We start from the raw sequence: 17,928 nt of genomic DNA on the forward strand, positions 1-17,928 counted from the left end.
TCCACACCAAAATCAACACACCCAATTCACACCAGATACACAGAAGAAGGGAGAAGAACAAGCTGAGCATTCTGCACCTCGATGATCCAACTGGAATTTTCAATTTGTGAACAATGAGAAACAGTAGAACGTGGTTTATCAGTTAGAGTATAATCTGGTCTGGTTCCTTTTCAATAAAGAACCTAAGTGGCTATACCAATGGTAAGAGATTATCAACCAGGTCAGCAGCTTCTTAAACTCAACAAGAGGCCAGAGGAAAGGCTGTGAGACTTGGATGAAAAATATTTTCTATTTTCCCCTTTCTCTGCCTTTGGAAATTATGCCCATTCTTCAAAGTTTTGCTCAAATGTCTTCTCTTTTGGAAAGGTTTACCAAATCTCTTTAGTCAGAAGAAATTATTCCTTACTGTTCTATGTCACAACAATAAGCTGACTGCCAAATTTCTATCTGCAGCCTGGCCCTCTCCCCTGAGCTCCAGACTCAACTACCTATTTAACATCTCTCGTTGCAAGTGTACTGAGCATCTCAAGTTTCTTATGTCCAAACGGCACTCTTGAGTCCCACTCTCCTGCCTCAAACTCAATGCTTCTCATCTCAGTAAAGAAACCACCACTCACCCAACTGCTTAGGCCAAAAGCAGTCTCCCTTCCTCTACATTTAATCTACATTCCTCTATATTCTTCTACATTTAATATAGAAACCCTGTCTCTACTAAAGATACAAAAATTACTCAGGCGTGGTGGCACACGCCTGTAGTCCCAGCTACTTGGGAGGCTGAGGCAGGAGAATTGCTTGAACCAGGAGGGGGAGGTTACAGTGAGCCGAGTGAGACAGTATCAATGCACTCCAGCCAGGGCAACAGAGCCAGTCTCCGTCTCAAAAAAAAAAAAAAAAAAAAAAAAAAACGACTCCTGGCCAGGCATGATGGCTCACACCTGTAATCCTAGCATTTTTGGAGGCCTGAGCTCGGGAGTTCAGGAGTTCAAGACCAGCCTGGGCAACATGGTGAAACTCTGTCTACTAAAAATAAAAAAATTAGCCAGGCATGGTGGTGTGTGCCTGTAATCCCAGCTCCTCAGGAGGCTGAGGGAAGAGAACTGCTTGAACTCGGGAGACAGAGGTCGCAGTGAACCGAGGTCGCACCACTGCACTCCAGCCTGGGCCACAGAGTTAGACTCCATCTCAAAACAAGAAAGGAAAAAGAAGAAATAAAACTAGTTCTAAGATGGAAGTGGGTATGATGAAGAAACTCCCTGCACCATCACAATAACTGAAATGGAGACAGCCAAGGGCTCCTTCATCTGGAGACTCTGTCTCCAAAAAAAAAAAACAAACAAAAAAAACTCCTACTCAGAATCCTCTGTGGCTTCCCATCTCACAACAAAATCCAAAGTCCCTCTTGTGGCCTGCCTACCAGCAAGGCTCCTGCCCTCTTCTTTGAGCTCACCTCCTAGCAGGCCCCTCCATCACTCTAGTGCAGGCATAATGACCTTGCTGCTCCTTGAACACACCAAGCTCATCACCATGCACTTGCCCTTCCATCAGTCTGTAATGCTCTTCCCAAATGTCTCCATAGTTCACAGACACATTTTATACAGGTCTCAGTTCAAATATCACCTTCTCAGGTAAGTGACCTTCCCTAATCACCCTACTTAAATGATCTTCCCTCATCACCCTACTTAAAATTGCATACATTCCCAAATCCCTTTATCCTGCATTGTTTTTAGTTGTTTTTTTCCCATGTATCACCTACTACCTGACACCACATCATATATATTTTCTGTTTTTATTTAATGTACATCTTCCCCACTATTAGATGAGCTCCATAAGGTGCAAGTTTTCTCATCTCGGCCTCTCAACAATGCTTGGCACGCTACAGGTACTCAATTAATAACCAATGAAGAGAACAGTTCAGGTGCCGTGCTAGGCTCTCAAGCTGAAGAGAGAAACAGGGCATTGCAGCTCCCACCCAGAACACACAGAACAATCTTGGGGCCCATCCAGAATTAATGAATCAGAATCTCTAGGACTGAGACTTCATAATGATTTTTCTTTTTAAAAAATTATCAAATGTGACATTAGCTCATATTTAACAGTGCCAATCTATTCTAAGTACTTTACATGTGTTAATTTGTATCCTCCTAACATACCCGAGGGAGGAATTTGAGGCACAGACAGGTTAAATGCATCACTGAAGGACACATGACTCTCAGCTGGCAGATCTAGGGTTCACACTCTTAACTCCTGGGCAGTATACCACCTCTAACTGTATCAAATACTGTATGAAAGGTAATCTACAAAGCATCCTATCAAAAGGGGAGGGTGAGGAGTACCAGGAACTGATCACTGAGGCAAGCCCTGGAGTCTGAAAAGCAGGTAACGCAAAGCACACTTTGAGCTGCAGGGAACTTGGGTGAAAGTACAGTGTGATAAAGCTGTAAGGGACTTCTGGGGGCATCACATGGCTGAAGAGGAAAGGTACGAGAGGGGTGAAAGAAGCTGAGGCTGGAGAGACGCAGTGTGGCCTGACTCTGAAGAGCTTTGCTGCTGGCCTAAGAATTTGGGGCACAAACCTATCCGTAAGATCTAGAGAGCCAATGAATGTTTTTAAACCAAGAAATGATATCAAATTTCAATTTTTAGAAAAATATCTCTGGAAATTGTATAAAGGATAGTCCGAAGGGTAAGAGAAGCAGGTAGACAAATTAAGAGACGGAAAGTTGAGACATGGTGCTACTACAATAGTCTGGAAGGGAAAGGACCTATACTCAGGATACGACAGCCGAATACAAAGAAGCAAAATGGCATAGGAGATGTTGCTGACTTAAACAGACTGAGTAGATGTGAAAGGTTATGGAAAAGGGGAGCAAAAGACAAGTTTAGGATTTCCAGTTTGCCAACTTGGTGCAAGGGCCACTCCCAAGAGCCAGAAGCCACAGTCAGTAGGGATGAGAGGGTAAACTGTAAATACAGTGTGGAATATGCTGAGTTTGAGGTGTTCTCATGACAACCAGATAGACACGGATGTCCAGTAGGCTGACAGATCAAAAGATCTGCTTGGAGATACAGATTTAGAAGTTTTCTGTGCAGAAGTGGAAGATGAAGTCATTATGAATGAGGCAACATACAGAGAATTGTTAAATTGAGAAGACTGAAGCCAGAACCTGAGAAACCTCAACACCCGGTAAAAGAAATGATAAAGAGGTGGACAGTTCGTCGGAAAAGTCAAAGACAAGTATCACAGAGAGAAACCTGGGGAACTAAGAAGGGTTTGAGTGGAGGGGTGGGATCTGATGAAAGAAGAGTGAAGATATCAGAAACTGAGATTCACAGCTTCCCCAACACTAGCTGTGACAGAAGACTGGGCATTTGCCTAAGTGGGGAAGATCTAGAAAACAAGATCTCTTTTTAGGAAGGGGCAACTGAAGAATGTTTGTAGGCACAAGGAAGGAATCAAGTACAAGAGAAATTTGAGATAGCAGTAATAGGCTGACTAACAATGCAAAATACTGTTAAGTGATGGGAAAGGAATGGGGTAAAAGAACACACACCTAAGAGGTAGTCCTGACTCTGAAATAGAAGAGGAGGATAAATAAAAACCTAAGTTTCTACATGACAGAAAAGTAACCAGCATTTAGTAGAAAATGTTCAAATATTTTCTGAGCAAAATCCACTGTGTCTGCATCAATCAGCTGTGCATAACGGGCCCTGCCGATAGGCTTCATTACTCCTTACCACTGAAAGTCTTCTCTTTTTCCCCCCTCTCCTTTCTCAGCTTTGTTTTTGCTTTTGAGACAGAGTCTTGCTCTGTCACCCAGGCTGGAGTGCAGTGGCATAATCTTGACTCACTGCAGCTTCCACCTCCCGGGATCAAGTGATTCTCATGCCTCAGCCTCCCAAGTAGCTGGGATTACAGGAATGCACCACCACACCAGGTTAATTTCTGTATTTTTAGTAGAGACAGGGTTTTGCCATATTGTCCAGGCTCATCTCAAACTCCTGGCCTCAAGTGATTCGCCCCCCTCGGTGTCCCAAAATCCTTGGATTACAGGCGTGAGGCCATTGCGCCTGGCCTCTCCTTTCCCAGCTTCCTCCTAAACACCAACCCTTCCTCGCCTATGCCTTAGACCCAGAGACCATTAACTCCCTGAGAAACTGCCATGCACCATGCACTGTGCTAGGCACTGGGATCTGGGGAGAAGAGACACAATCTAAAAAGAAAAAGAAAAAAAAAAGGGGGGGCTTGCTGACTAACGGGAAAGGAGTCACGTATCACATAGCCAATGACAACACGCTGTGACACATGTGGGAGCCAGAGGAACAGGTACAATGTGAGTGAAGAATGTCAGGAAAGTGACCTTGAAGAAGTGAAGCCCGTGCTAAGCCTCAAAGGTAAGCAGGGGAAAGCAGTGAAACCAACAAGAGGAAAAGGAATCAACTAATTTTTAGTGGTAGAAACAGCTAAAAGCTGTTACTTTATGACTACATACAGGGTAAGTCATGATACAGAGTATGCCAAAGCCCCATGGCCAAGGAGAACTAAAAGGCTGGAACACAAGCATGAGGAAAGACCATGCTGGAAAGATGAGCAGGGCAATGTGGAGGGAGTGCAACAAGTATAAATAATTTTCCAGGTTTTGTTAAAAAATTTAAACGTTATTTTTGGCAACAGGAAGACATTTAATGATTGTAAGCAAGCAAGAGATATGCTCAGATTTGCATCTTTGAAAACCACATCAGGGTGGAAAGAAAGAGAAGACTTAGACAAGAAGACAGGTTAAGAGGCTATTACAGTTGCGGGAGAAAATGGGACAACCATAGAGGGAATGGGGAAGAAGGGACAGAATTGAGTCATAGACTCTCTGAGTTGGTCAAATGCATGAATGTAGGTACCATTCAATGAGACAGTAAGAAGGGGGAAGTTTGGAGGAAAAAAAGAAAAGATGGTATAGAGTTCAGCTTGGGTCATGCTGCATTTAAAGTACTGCAGCCTTTTATATGGGCTTGAGTCAGGCCTGGGTTCATACATAAGTGACGTTAGAAGCTAAGGGTACTGGTAAAAGTTCCGCAAAGGGGAGAAGGGAAGACATGGAGAGAGCAAATCTGAGAGAAACAGGGAAAGGAGAAGAGGGGGAGAAGGTGAACCTGTAACCCTGAGCATTACCAACCGGACTGCATGATGAGTAGGCAAAATTGGCCACATGGGCAGAAGAAAAGCCGAGAGAGCAATTAGGGAGGTCAAGAGAAGTGTGTCAATGAGCAGGATGACAACAGGGGTCAAATGGTAGGGAGAGCACACATATGGTGAAGACTGAACATGCAATGGGAGATGCAGTGATGAAGCAATGACTGAGCTCCCGGGCAGTGACTAGAAATGAAGAACAGAAAGAAAAAAGACAGGGAACTATGCTTTCCAGAAGCTTACCATGATAAGAAGGAAAGTGAAAGGAGTAGATAGACAGTGCAAAAAGGACTGACAACACAGTTTTTCTTCTTTAAAGGTGGAAGTGACAATACTCAGATGTTTAATGAAAATGACTAATGGCCAAACACTATTCTCAGTGAGTGCTAGGTATGAAAAAAAAGAAAAAGAAACAATCTTGCTTTGAAAGAGAAAGGCAACAAAAGCATTCATTTTAAAATAATAATAAATAAAAGACCCAAACGAGCCGACCAAGTGTTCTCTGGATTTCTCTAGATGACTGCTCATGTTTCTTCCACCTTTTCTCTGAGCGAGGTTAGAGGTGAACTATGCACTAAGATGGGATCCTCCTACCCGCAAATTACATGAAAAGTTTTGATTGTGTGCATCTGCACATTCTCTCAAGAGTAAGCCATGGCTCTCCTTCATCCAATTAGTAAAGCACTTGCCTGACTTTACAAAGGTCAGAAGCACAAATTTAGATTTTCAGAGGAGTCCATCAGGATATACTTATATGCCAACAAATCAATTCAACCAACAGATTGAGAATTCAAATAAGCCTCCACAGGGACAAAACTCTGGTTTTTCAGCAAATTTCTCTTTTTATTCTTATGTCTGCGTCTATTTCAAATGCTCATAGCAAACACTGAAAAGATGACCAAGTCCAGGGTTGTATCCTTCTTTGGGGTACTAGGAAAAGAAAACAACAATAAGAAGAGAATGTAGTCTACTAGTCACTACTCAGAAATACCAAAACAAAAAACTATAGAAGCTTACATTCTAGCAGCGAAAGCCAAGCAATAAGTAAATGAAGCACATAAAGAATAAAACAAAACATCAAAGTGACATACAATTCGTACAATAAGAGGTGATATAGAAAAAACTGGATCAGAGTCCAAGAATACTCAGGAAAGGTTAATATTAGTAGTGAGCTTTCAAACAGAACAAGAGGTTTCACTAATTAAATATTCAGGAGCCCATGGGAACAAAGTACTGGTAGGTGCTGTGGGAAATACAAGCTGGTTCCTGTCCTCAAGGGGCTTTCCATCTCTCTTCTTCAGCTAAAATAAACTTAAAGTTCTCAAGCTTAGAGCTGGAAGGACCACCTAGAGGTACTGAGTTGAAGCCTCCTCACATCACAGAGGAGGAAACCAAAGCTAAGCAGGTTAGCCCAAGTGCCTCTAGGTGACAGCAAGGCTCAGGAACCACAGACTCCCTTTGTAATGCAAAGCACACAGACTTGGGAGGCTGGAAGACCTGGGTACAAATTCACATTCTGCAAAAGCCTCTCATCTCTAAAATGGAGATGGCCATAACACTGACTTCTCAAGTACGTACCACTCCATTTCTTCCCTTTTTCTACTATATTGTAAATGCTGAGTGATGGAACTAAAAGACTAAAATAGTACCCAGTTAACCCAGAAATGCATAGTTTGCACGACAGGTATTGAGGACATGAAAGACTCGGAGTACAGAGTGGGGTGGTGGAAGGGAAGGTACAGTTGATAGCATTAGCACAGAATTTTCGACACTAATAAACAAACAGCTCACAATAAGAAGTGATCAAATTAGGACAGAAGTTCTTAGGGGGAAACACAGAATTTGTTGAAGGATTTTTTTTTTTTTTTTTTTTTTGAGACAGGGTCTCACTCTCAGCCCAGGCTGGAGTGCAGAGGCACAATCTCAGCTAGCTGCAACCTCTGCCCTCCTTGGTTCAAGCGATTCCCACCCCTCAGCCTCCTGAGTAGCTGGGATTACAGGCATACACCACCAAGCCTGGTTAATTTTTGCATTTTTAGTAGAGAGGGGTTTCACCATGTTGACCAGGCTGGAGCCAAACTCCTGAGCTGAAGCAATCCACTCACCCCAGCCTCCCAAAGCTGGGATTACAGGCATGAGCCACCATGGCTGGCAAAAGATTAAAAGTCAGCCACAGTCATTCTAATGTCCCAGAGCAACTGCACTTTACGTAACAGGTGCCGAGACAATTATTAGACTACAATTACAATAAGGCACTTTTTCTTTTTCTCTTTTTTTTTTTGAGACGGAGTTTTGCTCTTGTTTCCCAGGCTGGAGTGCAATGGCAAGATCTCGGCTCACTGCAACCTCCACCTCCCCAGCTGAAGCGATTGTCCTACCTCAGCTTCCCAAGGATTACAGGCATGCACCACCAAGCCCGGCTAACTTTTGTATTTTTAGTAGAGATGGGGTTTCACTATGTTGGTCACGCTGGTCTGGAACTCCTGACCTCAGGTGATCCACCCACCTCAGCCTCCCAAACTGCTGGGATTACAGGTGTGAGCCACCGCGCCCGGCCTTTTCCTTTATTTTTCTATCCCATTTCTCTTTCAAGCCTCTTTCTCTAGGCTCACTCCTCATCTTCCTAACAACATAATAAATAAGAAAGCCAAGGGCAGTCACACCCCCACTTATCTTTTAAGGGAAGAAACACAGCCAGCATAATGACAAAAAAAAAAGAAAAGAAAAAAAACATGGCCTTTGCAATCAGACAGATCTTGATTCAAATCCCAGCTCCAACCCTCAGTCAGGTTCATAATTTGGGTTAATAACTTCAGGATCATAACTGTACCCACTTCCTAGGCTTGCATTAAGAATTAAATAAATGAACGTTTAGAAAAATGGCAAGCACACAGTATAAGCTCGCCAAGTCACGTATCTCAAATGCCATCTTCCCTGTGAGATCGAACACCCAAAGTAGAATTAACACAGCTTTTTCTAAGCTTTCAGTAGGTGCAGGCCATAAATATCTTGTCCCCATTTTCCCTCCTTGTCTCCCAATACCTAGAGGCTGGAAACTTTAAGGGCTAAGCCTTCCTCCCAGGTCCCCAATGCAACCTAGTGCCTGGCCCACAGGAAGCTTTCAGTATGTGGTAACTGAACCAAATCTCAATCAGAGTCACGTTCAATTCCCCCAGAAGGAGTCATCTGTCTATAAAGAAAACCTCAAAGGATCTGCAAAGGGCAGAAACCCAAAATAGCTCTAATTTGGACAATCATCTATTATGTACAGACAATCCCCGATTGGTTTGGCTTGCGATTTTTCTTTCTTTTTTTTTTTTTATACAGAGTCTCACTCTGTCGCCCAGGCTGGAGTGCAGAAGCGCGATCTGGACTCACTGCAAGCTCCGCCTCCCGGGTTTACGCCATTCTCCTGCCTCAGCCTCTCCAGTAGCTGGGACTACAGGCTCCCGCCACCACGCCCAGCTAATTTTTTGTATTTTTAATATTTTTTGTATTTTAATCACCATGTTAGTCAGGATGGTCTGGATCTCCTGATCTCGTGATCCGCCCGCCTCGGCCTCCCAAAGTGCTGGGATTACAGGCCTGAGCCACCACGCCTGGCCTGCAATTTTCAATTTTACAATGATGTGAAGCCATCACAATTTTGACATATTTTGAATTTTGATCTCTTCCAAGGCTAGTAATATGCAGTACATGAGATATTCAATATTTTATCATACAATAGGCTTTGTGCTAGATGACTTTGTCCAACTGGAGGCTAACTTAAGGGTTCTGAGTATGTTCAAGGTAGACAAGGCTATGATGTTGGGTAGGTTAAGCTGTATTAAATATGTTTTCAACTTATAATACTTTCAACTGACAATAGGTTTATGAGGACGGAACTCCGCTGTAAGGTGAGGAGCATCGGTACGAGATCATTACATCCATGCATGTCTCTAAACCCTTTCTGATCCAATTCATATGCCTGGCATATCATCGTCTTGCGAAATGATGACTTCCCAAAGTGTACCTCATATGGAGTAAAATAGCACTTTCTAATCACCTTAAGTTTACCTCTTTGAACAGTTGAGAGAAGTCTCTATTTATTAACTCACCCTTATTTGTTTCTCTGTCCAAGACAATGGCTGGTCAGGAGCATGCAGAACTAAAGGCTTTGTGGCACCACTTACAAAGTTTAAGGTGGCACTGCTAAAGATCATTTATTTTAGACATTCCTATCATAATAAGTACCGTTTACAACCTCTTGAATTCCCACTCTACAAACCTGCAAGCCTATGAAATCCCTACCTCACACAAGCTTTGCCCTGCCTTCCAAAGACTGGATAGGAGAAGGACAAATTACTCACAAGGTAATGCTTTTAATCTTTTTTTTTTTTTTTTTTGAGACAGAGTTTTGCTCTTGTTGCCCAGGCTATAGTACAATGGCGTGATCTCGGCTCACGGCAACCTCTGCCTCACAGGTTCAAGCGATTCTCCTGCCTCAGCCTCCCAAGTAGCTGGGATTACAGGCATGCGCTACCACACCCAGCTAATTTTGTATTTTTAGTAGAGACGGGGTTTCTCCATGTTGGTCAGGCTGGTCTCGAACTCCCAACCTCAGGTGATGTGTCTGCCTCAGCCTCCCAAAGTGCTGGGATTACAGGCGTGAGCCACCATGCCTGGCCTAATGCTTTCTAAATACATAGAATCATGAAACCATCAGAATCTGATATAAAAGTGAATATTCACAAGGTAAATCAAAGCATTCTTTGGACTCATCTGTCTGAACTTTTTAAAAAGTAGGGCAAGAAATCCCTCCTAAAAAATTCACAGAGAATAACTCTTAATTGATGTTCTTAAGAAATTGTCCAGGCAGCTATTAATACTTCATTAATGGTTTCAAATTATCTGCCTCCCTCTCTCAAGAACAAACCCCTTTATGAGTTAACTCTAATGAGCTGATAGTGGTATAAGTACAAGGCTTTGCCTGTGCCACCATTCACTAGTGCAACCTCATCCAGCGGAAAGTTACCTAGCCACTGACTACGTCATTTAATAGGATTGTTACACAGATTAAACAGTAACATAAATATGGCAAAGCACCTCTTACCACAGTTCCTAAACTGTGTGGCCTATCTTCAGGAAATAAAGCATTTATCCTCTAGAAATGTTTGTTCTTTCTTTACCTTTCTTTACCTTCACATTACAAAATGTATGTCAGCCACTGCTTTTAACTCCAGACCCAACCCAATGGGGTGTTGGCGGGCACATTTCACCACTGACAAATATGACCACTCCCAAATCCTTAGGTTCCATTTTCAATTCCCCTCCATTCTCTAAGCACCCTTCAGCCTTTCAAGACAACTCAAGGAACTTAAGAGCTCTAAACCACATCACAAGGAAGTAATTCAAATCTAGGTAAATGGTCTAGGGGTACATCCCACTGTCTTAAAGTACAAGCTAAAAGATGAAAAACACTGTAGTCTCAATCTACGCCCAAAACATTTATTGCCCTAGTCTCCACTTCCCAGATGGGCAAAGGCTAAAGGAGCCTATTGAAATGCCAACAGTGTAGTAATTGAAACACATTACAGGTATCAGCGAATGTGTCCCACAACACGAGGCAGGCATGCACACACACCCCCCCCCAAAAGCCTGAAGACATCACTTGACACAGGTGAAAACACTAACATGCTAACCAAAGGTCAATATTAGTCCTTCTGAAAGGATGAAGGAAAACTCCAAGAAAGCATTTCTATAGATTTACAGTTTTATGCAATTAATAAAAAATGTTATTAAAAGAAAGTATTCCAAGGTTTTCTCATGGGACTATGCCATTTTCTCAACTGCTTCCCAACCCCTAAGACCCCATGCTAGGGGATAAAAACCCTGAAGTACCATAAGACATTGTTTGTAGACATCAACAGCTTCTGTTAAAAGGATGCACTTAACATTTTGAAAAATATTCTAGAGATATTATTTTACCACACTCGGTTATTTTGTTTTTTAAATAATCCTCAAGTGACTGTCAAGTTTAGTAACTGTTTCCATAACAAAGCTCTTTAAACAACTCTTCCTTGTGTAAAGCCAGCTGCCCAGGTCTGTCAGGTAAGAACTTCAAAGAATGCACATGCCCACTGAGCAAGGCCAAAGCAATCCTGGATATCCTATGCTTGGTGACAGCCTGAAAGGGGCCTAAGATGATAGAAAAAAAAAAACAAGGATGCCAGTCTGGAAACCATAATGCAACTTTGTTTTTAACACAATCCTCAGTGCAAAATAACTGCAAAAGGCTTTTGTTCTATTTTATTAAAGACATTCTATGGCAACCTTGTCTTGACTAATGGAACTCAGTACTCTGTGTGTTCATCTTTCTTGTCATCTCATTGAAAGTTGTGCCCATTTGTTCCAAATCATGGTCATCCTTTAGACAGCAGATTTTTCAAAAAAGTGGGGATATATGAGACACTCTTGGCCTGGTGCAGTGGCTCACACCTGTAATCTTCAGCACTTTGGGAGGCCAAGGTGGGCGGATCATGAGGTAAAGAGATCGAGACCATCTGGCCAACATGGTGAAATCCCGTCCCTACTAAAAATACTAAAATTAGCTAGGCATGGTGGCACATGCCTGTTGTCCCAGCGACTCAGGAGGCTGAGGCAGGAGAATTGCTTGAACCCGGGAGGCGGAGGTTGCAGTGAGCTGAGATTGCGCCATTGCACTTCAGCCTGGCAACAGAGCAAGACGCCATCTCAAAAAAAAAAAAAAAGACACTTTTGGAAATAATTCTTTATGTAAAAATTCAAGTTTCGGTTCTGAAAATCAAGTCTAGGAGCAGTATTTGAATGTTAACCAATATAATATACTCCCTTGACTCCTCCCTTAATTTTCAACTACTTAGCAATAATAACACAGGGTCAAAGTTCTCAGTATTTTGCCTTCAGCATTTGAAGGAAACATGTATACAATTTAATAAATAAAAGACAGCGTTAATGTTTAAGACTTCAGCTCTTTAATAAGCATCAATTCAGACTATTTTAGTAAATCCACACTTGGATGAAAAGCTCCCAGGTAATTATGAAGATAACTGTGATTTATGTCACAACCACTCACATTAAGGAAACATCACTGCTTTACAAATATAAGCACATGGTCAAGAACTATACATTTTTTCCCCTAAGGAGTTAACTGTGAAGAAAAGGGAGTGAATAGGTGGATAAAAGTAAGCTAACTTCCAGTCCACATTCTTCTCCCAGGAACAAGATTTCAGAAGTAAATGGTACTATCTATGAAAATTTAGGTTTGACTCAAGTTAAATTTAATGCCACTTTTGTTAAGCAAGCTACTTAATAATTAAATAAATGAAGATAATCTATTCAGGATGGATCTAAACTACTACCATGAAGAATCTTCAGCACATGGCTGACATTTTGTTGAGCTGTAAAACACAGCCTGCTCGGTGTGACCAGGAAATGTTAAGAAAATCAGTGCTGTGCTAAAGTTAAAGAATTAATGTTGTACTTGGCATATGAAAGATAATTACTGCACTGAATGAATTGTAGATCCAAAGGGTTTTCGATTTTTTAACTTCCTAAACAATCTTAAATTACACATCAACTTGAAGGGCTGAACTAAAGAGTCTAAGCCAGCTTTTCCTATACAAAAAACAAAACAAAACGAAACAGCGTCTTTAAACTATCATTCAGTGTCCGTTTCTATTTTCTCCGAAAACTGGTACTCAACTACACCGATTCATTGGTGCCCTCCCATCTGATATCCCTAATGGCAGGACTATCTAAGACTTCTTGAAACCCACTGGTTCAGTCAAGGAGTAAAGCAAAAGTAAATGCGTCCACAGTTATGTTTAAACGTTAACTGGCCGGGTGCGGTGGCTCACACCTGTCATCCCAGCACTTTGGGAGGCCGAGGCGGGCAGATCACCTGAGGCTGGGAGTTCGAAACCAGCCTGACCAACAACGAGAAACCCTGTCTCTACTAAAAGTACAAAATTAGCCAGGCGCGGTGGTGCATGCCTGTAATCCCAGCTACTCATGAGGCTGAGGCAGAAGTGCTTGAACCCAGGAGGCGGAGGTTGCGGTGAGCCAAGATCATCACGCCATTGCACTCCAGCTTAAGCAACAAGAGCAAAACTCTGTCTCAAAAAAAAAAAAAAACCTTAACCTAGTGAGTATGGATGTTCAACAGACCATTTCCATGCGACAATATCATTGCTAGGGGAATGGGCTAGGATATAAAGAATGATCTAGAGTCTTGAACAATGACCAAAAAATATATAAGACATACTATTTACCACAGATGGACTCTCATGGAAGGGGAGGGAGAAGAGGATGACAGGAGAGCGCTATATAATGCCTTGAAAGTGACTCATTTGGAAAGCTCTCTTTAAGCTGGACAACAAGTGGGATCTCAGAGTGAGGAGATGGCAAGGAAACGTTTAGGCCTTGGAAGAACTGAGATCAACAGAAAGAATGACAATTAAAAAAAAAACTCCTATGACTTAGTGAAAAAGGCAAAAAGAAATATAAAAGAAAACACACACTTAGGCTGGGTGCAGTGGCTCATGCCTGTAATCCCAGCACTTTGGGAGGCCGAGGCGGGAGGACTGCTTGAGGCCAGGAATTCAAGACCAGCCTGGGCAACATGGCAAGACCCTACCTTTACAAAAAAATTCAAAAATTAGGCCGGGCGCGGTGGCTCAAGCCTGTAATCCCAGCACTTTGGGAGGCCGAGAAGGGCGGATCACGAGGTCAGGAGATCGAGACCATCCCGGCTAACATGGTGAAACCCCGTCTCTACTAAAAAATACAAAAAAAAACTAGCCGGACGAGGTGGCGGGCGCCTGTAGTCTCAGCTACTCGGGAGGCTGAGGCAGGAGAATGGCGTAAACCCGGGAGGCGGAGCTTGTAGTGAGCTGAGATCTGGCCGCTGCACTCCAGCCTGGGCGACAGAGCGAGACTCCGTCTCAAAAAAAAAAAAAAAAAAATCCAAAAATTAGCCAGGAATGGTGGCACCTGTAGTCCTAGCTACTAGGGAGGTTGAAGCAGGAGGATCTCTTGAGCCCAGGAGTTTGAGGCTACAGTGAGCTATGATGGCACCACTGGCACCCAGCCTGGGTGACAGAGCAAGACCCTGCCAAAAAGCAAAAACATTTACTTTTACTCTCTCAGAAAGATACCCCTAGTCTGAAAGAGCTTAATGTTCACTTACTAAAAATATCTCATGAAAATCAACCTTAAGTCTAGGCAAATCCTCCTGTGTCATGCTTCTTTGAGAAAGCCACCAGGCTTTGTCCTTTCCATATTTATGATGCAGCACAGTACTTCCTATAAAACTGCATAAAGTCATATAGATTTGCGTTTTCTTCTGTAACATACTTAAATTTAACATACCACACAAAATTTCCAAGATTAAAGAGTCTGACAATATACAATCCCATATGATCAACTTAGGCTGCATTTAAAAGATAATTTTTCCTTTGAATGGGCATTTTAGTTATAACCTTAAGTAATTAGCTCAGAGGTTCATCTAGGTGAACCACCAGAAATCAGAGTCATCACCCTGAGTAACCTGGAAGAAACCAGTTAAATGTGCAAGTTCTCATCCTGAAATGAATTATCTCTAAGTAAGTCAGGGTATTGAGTCTCTATTAATTGTACTGTCATAGCATTCAGTTTAAAACAAACAACACAACTCATGACGTCGTTTAAGAACACACACAGATGTCTCTTCTAAAGTTATAAGCCAGAGGCCTTCAACAATTTGGTACCACTTCTCTTGGACCACTTCCCCAGCAAAAATATCCAGTGACTTTGGCATTATTACTTTGGCCAATCCAGGGCCAGAATGATCTCTCTTCTCTGCCACACCTTTCAGGTACAGAAGTGATGAAATCACTCAAGTGGTTAAGTGATTGTCTAATCTCTGTATAGTACTATGCACTCACAAAGCCACTAACAGCCATTTCATTCCTTTTAAACACTCTCCACAAGAAGCAAGGTGGACATGAGCATCATTCCCGTTGACCAGAGAATGACCCCAACCTTCGAGGAGTGAAGTGGCCTAAGGTCACATATCTTTCAGTAAAACAACTGAACAAAATCTTGAATTTTCTCAAATGAGTGCCTCTTTCCGTAACATATTAGACAACAGAGTTTGTACTGGGATTTGGGGGTTTTCAGAAAGTTAATGCAAGGAAGGACTGCTCAAGCAGAAGCAACACAATTTTAACTTGGACACTGGCTGCATCTATGCATAAAGGGACTGAGGTCTGACTCTTGTCTACTCACCAGCCTTGTCTGCCATCTTGCCAGGCAACCACAACAAATGTTCTTTGTTGCTGTCATTCAGAACTACTAGTGGTGGCTGGGCACAGTGGCTCACGCCTGTAATCCCACCACTTTGAGAGGTCAAGGAGGGCAGATCACTTGAGGTCTGGAGTTTGACACCAGCCTGGCCAACATGGTGAAACCCCGTCTCTACTAAAAATACATTTTTAGCCAGGCGTAGAGGCACACGCCTGTATATAATCCCAGCTACTCAAGAGGCTGAGGCAGGAGAATCACTTGAACTTGGGAGGCGGAGGTTGCAGTGAGACAGCGCCTCTCTGCACTCCAGCCTGGGTGACAGAGTAAGACCTGCATCTCAAAAAAAAAAACCACTGGGCATCCCAAAGCAGCCCAGTCATCTCAGTGTTTGTGCCTCTGTGCATGCAGTTTCCTCTGTCTGAAATGTTTTCACCCCTTCCTTCTTTGAGCCTTCTTCTACTCAACCTTTATAACTGAGCTCAAATGACATGACACCTCTTTCAGGAGTTGACCTCCTCAATGCTCCTGGAGCACTCTGAACTACCCTACATCATTGTCCTGTCCTGGCTGTTATTCTCATCTGCCCCCTTCCCTAAAGTACTGAGAGGAGGTTGAGGGAAAATGGGAGAGTACAGCTGATATGACTTGGCTTCTCCGGGTATCTGACACACAGATCAGGTACTCAGTAAATGTTTGTGGACTAACCGAATGAACCCACCAATTCTCAGGAGAAGCCAAGCCAGGCCTCCCAGACAGAAAAAGAACTTCAGACAACTCAAGTGGAAACCATGGCTCACCACTTTCACTTTAGCCACCTGGCCTCCTTTTCCAATCTGGTGTTACCAGAAAGCCATGAGAGCATCATGAAACCTCAAGTACTATCCTGGAATTTCGATCCCCAGTAGGTTTGGTGGGGTTTTTTTGGTTTTTTCATTTTAATTGGAAAGTCTTTGGTTCTCTGTAAATTCAGAGTTATTTCACATTGTTAACTTGGAAGGCATAGTGACAGCCACCGTTCTGGAGTATTTCCCAGCGATCAGACAGCATAACGGTTAAGAGCATGAACTCTGAAGTCTGGGTTCAAATGTACCACTTGCCAACTGGGTAACTTTGGGTAAGTTACCCTACACTACTTCCCAATAGGACATATAAACTAGAGAGCCTCTGGCCATTCATTAATACCAGCTGAACATCTACTGTGAGCCCGGTGCTAGCGATATAGTGGAGACCTGACCTTCCAACCTAAAGTACACTTCCATGGAGTCAAACTGTTCCATTTCCTACACGGCACTTAGCACTATCTGCAAAGATCATGTGTGCTGGTTTGTCTGTCCTCGTCGGAAGGCAAGCTCTATGAGAACAGAGGCCTTGTCTGTCTTGTTCATCCGTCACCTCCCCAGTGCCTTCCACATATCTGTAACGATGTTGTGTGCTGGTCTGTCTGTCCTGGTCGGAAGGCAAGCTCTCTGAGAGCAGAGGCCTTGTCTGCCTTGTTCATCCGTCACCTCCCTAGTGCCTTCCACATCACTGGATACACGCAAAAAGAAGGAATGAGCATGTCAGACCTTTTACCTCATGGCCCTGGTGAAGGTAGGGAAAAAAAAAATAAGAACAACATAGAAAACATAAAGGCACAAATTACAGAGATAATAGTGTCTGGGAGAAACCAGGGTCATGGTTTCCCACCACTGCAGGTGCTGCTCCAGGCAGCTCTGCGGAGCAAAAGGATCCCAGCACCTTGGCAGCCTCCCTCAGCTGCATCCAGGAGGCACCATGAGGGAGGGAGTGAAAGGAAAATGGGACCAATCCCATCAGAAGGCCTGAGGAGGTTCATTTGTTGGTTCAACAGGTATTTACTAGGCATCTACTGTGCGCTGGGTACACAGCAGCGAACTGACAAGAGCCTGTCCTCATGCAGTTTCCTTTCTAGTGTTGAAACAGTAATTTTGGGTACGAAAAGTGCGGTGCTGGCCACGAAACAGTGACAGAATGTGGAGCGACAGCAGGAGAGCAGGTGTGCACGGTGGGCTGGGTGGCCACAGCAGGCCTCTCTGGGCAGGTGATACCTCAACTAAACCCTGAGGTCAACACTGTCACAGAGCAGGGGAGAACCTTCCAGGCAACGGCAGCGGGGGAGGCTCACACTAAAGTGATCACAAACTGGTCAGTAAGTTACAAGGCAAAGTGACAAGTGCCTCGAAGGCAAGTCCCAGGAGGCTGGGGGTCGGGGAGGAGGCACAGGCCCTAACTCCCGCACCAGCCCTCTCGGGTCCCGGCCGCTCCGCGCAGTTCTGGGGCGCGCGCCGAGCGCCAAGGCCCGGCCCGGCCCGGCCTCGCCGGCCCCCGCGACAGCGCCGTCGGGGTGGGGACGAGGGCCGACGTCACCCGCCGCGCCGGACTCCGTCCCTCCAGCACTGGGGCGGGGGCCGCAGGCAGGAAGG

The 17,928-nt window shown here is 43.7% G+C and overlaps 1 protein-coding gene across 3 annotated transcripts in view; it reads right to left on the reverse strand.

Moving 5' to 3' along the window:
• The window catches only part of VAPB (VAMP associated protein B and C), a 55,913-nt gene that overhangs the window by 37,137 nt on the left and 848 nt on the right, over positions 1–17,928 (reverse strand). The window lies entirely within an intron of this gene.

Source organism: Rhinopithecus bieti, unplaced genomic scaffold (assembly GCF_001698545.2).
Source record: "Rhinopithecus bieti isolate Rb0 unplaced genomic scaffold, ASM169854v2 scaffold_33652, whole genome shotgun sequence".
Taxonomy (NCBI): domain Eukaryota; kingdom Metazoa; phylum Chordata; class Mammalia; order Primates; family Cercopithecidae; genus Rhinopithecus; species Rhinopithecus bieti.